The sequence below is a fragment of the Pinus tabuliformis genome, chromosome 3_1, assembly GCF_031772625.1.
Source record: "Pinus tabuliformis cultivar Carrire ecotype Pingquan chromosome 3_1, CPIR1, whole genome shotgun sequence".
Taxonomy (NCBI): Eukaryota; Viridiplantae; Streptophyta; class Pinopsida; order Pinales; family Pinaceae; genus Pinus; species Pinus tabuliformis.
Window position 1 is genome coordinate 374131151 of NC_142301.1, and position 4789 is coordinate 374135939.

Consider the following 4789-nt stretch of genomic DNA (forward strand, 5'->3'; position numbering starts at 1 on the left):
AACTGAAGATGCTATTTGATAAATCACGAGAATGAAAAGGGACATCAGTTTGCGATCGAAGATCAAGACTTGATAACACTAAATACTCCTTATCTTTAAGCAATTTGGAGGTGGATAGAAGATCATTCTCACGAAGACACATAGCAAGAAGAAGCAAGAATGCCTTGACATTACCATGTCATCATGCAGTCCATGTCATCAGTGTCATGTCATGTCATGTCATGGGTAATCATATGCCACATCATTTTATGGATTATGTAAATTCTCATTCGAAAATGTATTGTAAAGTGGAAGTCTAAAGGACATGTATAGAATATGAAGAGCCATGTAAAATTTGAAAAGTCTACGAGAAGTCAAACAGTCATGAGGGTAGTCAAAGAGTCATGAGGGAGGTGAAGGATCACCCCATTGGTTATATATACACCCTCATTGTATAAGCAAAGGAATTTTCACCTTGGCTCCTCCTACAAGGAATCAGAAAGACAAGCTAGTTGTTTTGGGGAGCAAGTAGTGGCTCCAACTCTCCATTATTGGAGCTAGTGGTGTTCATTGTATACATGCATCTTGGGACTTTAACTTAATATATGAAGCCTGATGGCCAACACATTTTTCAGTCATGGATTATGAATATTTGTAAGATTGTTCTGTGACTGTTTATAATTCATGTTTGTTTACACATATACTAAAGTAATTAAACCATTTCAGTTATTTTAGTGCTTATCATATTAATAATGTGTTGTAATCATTACAATGATCGTCGCATCTTTGTGGACTATTTTGTTGGATGTTAGACAGATCTCTCATGTTTGTGTGTCTTCGTTAGAGTTGTACTACTACCTCTCTCTTAGAGGCTCACTTTCTTTTCCTCTCCACAGTAGAAGAATCTTGACACACCTACAACCAAACACTCAGCAAGCACACTCACTTGCTTTTCGAAGGCTTGTATGCATTCCTCTCTCTTGTTGGCAGTTAGAGGCAAGAAAAATCTTTACGAAAATGGTAACCAGGTCATATTCTGGATGGGGCTCCTATCCAAAATGGTGTGAGGTCTAATTGAGACAACATATTAGGGAGATCCCTTTGAATGTTGGTAGGTCCAACACTGTCAAAACCTTGGTAGGGAAAGAGAAAGACCTACCTCCCTACCATTTGATATATTTGCCCTCAAAACCATGATAATGTCATCAATTACAATATGAAGCACATGTAGGAAGCATAATCTTTTTTATATGCATGATCCACCAACGCATGTAGATTGAACTAACCTTTTGGAAATTAGAAGTGATATATATATCATGTTGATTAGGAACATTATACCTTAAATAGGGCTAGGTGACTTATTTGGCCTTAATGTTTTAGGTTTATAAACTCTAGCTATATCATATAATGCATTGTTTTAATGAGAGTTTACCACCCTTTTATCCTTATCACAATAAGCTAGGTCCCGTTGGATATTTTAACCTTGGCAGGCAAGGAAAATTTTAGGGGCTAATATCCGCCCATGGGCTAATTTTCTATACTTTTTCCAAAAAAAGATTCGCTAATTTCCATTTTTTTGTAAAAATGATTCACCCAAATTTTATAGAATGAAATTATTTTACCCTTAAAATCGCCAAAAAATTATATATAGACTATACAAAAATATTATAAATTTGAATATTTTTACAAAAATATCTTCAAACATTTTATAAATTTCATATTATGGACTAGTGGGATTCGCCAAGGTCTCTAAATTTTAAGATAAATTTCCATCCTTAAAATTTTCGCTGTTGGTAAGTAGTAGAGTGAAAGAACTCCCTCCCTATCATTTGGTCTACTACAACTTAATACCACAATAATGTCATCGATTACAATAGAAAACACTTATAGGAAGTAGGATTTTTACAATATAATTGACCCATCAATACAAGCATATTGATCAAACATGTTTTAGAATTTTAAACTCCATATAGAAGTCATTGTGTTCATATATAGAGTATAAAAACCTAAAACATGAAGGTCAAATGAACCATTTATCTCTAGCCACGATAATAATGCACCCAAGGAACATGATATATTTATCATTTTTAATAGCTAAAAGGTTAGTTCAACGTATTTATCATTTTTAATAGCTAAGAGGTTAGTTCAACCTATGTGTATTATGTTCAACATGCTTGTATTGATGGGTCATGTATGTTTATTCCCTAACCAGTCATAGGTTCAAATATGATGAGAAAAGATTAAGGGTTGGTTTCAAATTTAACTTTTGTGGCCCATAAAAACTATAATATTAATATCTTTAATATTATATAATATTTTTTTGTATTTGATTTTATTTTTATATATAGGTTTTTTTATATTATAATATTTATTGTATTATATTTTTTTTATGTAATATTTTTATATAGATATATTTTTTTTATTTTATATATTAATTTGAGTATTTTAAAATTGAATAAATATTATTAATAATATGTTAATTTTGAAAATATTTATATCTAAGCATTAAATAAAATAAAAATGACTAAATATACATCAAATTTTACTATCAATACATAGTGAAACTGTAATATTAATATTTTTATTGAATTTATTTTTACTATCATGCCTAGTGAAACTGTAATATTATTATTTTTATTGCATTTAATTTTATTTATTTAAATATTTTTATATAGATAATTTTTTATTTTTTAAGGTTACTGTAACAATTGATATAGATTCATTTTACGGTTCTTGACTTTAAACATCCCATCGTAGTCATTTAATGAAAAATGTTTTAGCTATATTTTAAAAGCATCTTAAAATTTGACTATTTACGTTAATTTGTTTGACCGAACGTCTCGAAATTGATTTTTAAAATCCCTTTTGCTGATGCATGGAAGCTCTATCGCACCAAAATTTGAACATGGTTAGAATCCATGGTCTTACCAACTTTGTATAACCGTGTATCGAATTCTCCACAAAAATTAAAGTCACATCTCCATAATTGCAAATTAGAAATTAGAAAGAGTAAATGGGTTGTTGCGTTTCGACTTTAGCAGCTTCGATGCCTCAAAAGTCGAAGCATTTGAGTCACCGATGTGGAAAAGTTAATGTGCGCACTAACGAAAATACAGGTGAGAGGAGCCGTCCATAACTCTGCATTTAATTCAGAAGTTCGTATCCACCACAATATTTTCAATTTTGCCACTCGGAATATTTAGGTTTGGACAGGAGAATCGGAAAAACGCACTAAAGATTGCAACGGCTCATACAATTCAACACGTCGCACGAGCTCGCTGAAATGCCATTGGTTCACGTCAGAGGGCAGTGGAATGCGGTAACAGAAGGTGTGACCATACACTAGGAAATTCGAGTAACCCTAGGGAAAATATGTCAGAGGTGATTTCACGCCACACCAAGACCATAACCAAAATAATAAAATTGTCACAATCGACACGTTGTGACAAGAAAAACGTGTCTCTCAGGGCATCCACATTATAAGTGTAGAGCTCCACTTCAATCACCACACAATTATTCTGTCCCTCTCTCTCCATCGAGGCATTCTAGTTTGAGAGATGGCCAACAAGGGCCTTTTTTCTGCACCAACTATTACAGTGGCCGCTCTAGTAGTGGTGTTTTTTTTCCTGGCGGAAGCCGAAGCAACGAAGAAATTAGGTCGAGAGACGATAAGCCACCTGCACTTCTATTTTCACGACTTAGTGTCGGGGAAAAATGTAACGGCCATGAAAGTGGCCTCGGCTCCCACCACGGTTCATTCGCCCACTCAGTTTGGCATGTTAGTGGTGATGGATGACTCCCTAACTGAAACGCCGGAGTTGAGCTCTAAATTGGTTGGCAAAGCGCAAGGTATCTACGTTGGCTGTAGCCAAGAGAATTTGCATCTGCTCATGGCAACCACGTTTGTTTTCGAGAGCGGCAAGTATAACGGCAGCACTCTCGTCATGGTGGGGAAGAATGCGGTTTTTGATCAAGTTAGAGAAATGCCGATTGTGGGAGGCAGTGGATTGTTTCGGTTCGCTCGAGGTTACGCGCTCGCCCACACTCATTCCTTTGATTTAACAACTGGCAATGCAGTCGTGGAATACAATGTCACTGTTCTCCATTACTAGCTTCTTCCATTGCATCCATCTATCTGCCTAGGGTATAATTTCATTATATTCCGAATTTTGCCACATCGTACTATAGCGGTGAAATATAATTTCATCACATTACCTGTTTTGCCAGATAAACAGTGTTGTGATCTTTAAAAGTTTCTTTACTTTAAGAGTAATTAGGTTATGTCTTTCTTCAATAAAAACTCTACAGCACAGCTGTTGGTGTAAAGGTGTAAAATTGTAAATTTAATAATCTGGAGTAGATGATAATTCTATGTTATATTTTTTTATTTTTATCTCTGGGTTTTGTTGTTGGTTTTTTTCATACAATTTTTTTAAGTTAATTGATAAATTTATGATTTAATATTAATGTAAATATATCTTATTTCTAATTTTTAATTTGATATTTATTATGTATGGAGAAGGACGAAAATTTTAAAATAAAAATTTATTTTTAAAATTTTATATGAACAGATTATGTATGTTTTTTTCGATTTAATAGTTAAATTGCTATGGGGAGATGGGTCTCTTGTTTTATATACAAGGGTTTTTATACACCAATTGTATTTGGGTTGGAGATGACATTAAAAATAGATAATAATAATAATATTTTTTAAAAAATATTAGTCTTTATAGATTTCATATATATATATATATATATATATATATAATATTTCAACTTCATATTGATATATATGTATATTATATTTCAA

General features: G+C 32.8%; 1 pseudogene; it reads left to right on the forward strand.

Annotated features, from left to right (window-relative positions):
* The first annotated feature begins 3508 nt into the window (after nt 1-3508).
* On the forward strand, nt 3509-4303 carry LOC149187275 (dirigent protein 22 pseudogene; annotated as a pseudogene).
* The last annotated feature ends 486 nt before the right edge of the window (nt 4304-4789 follow it).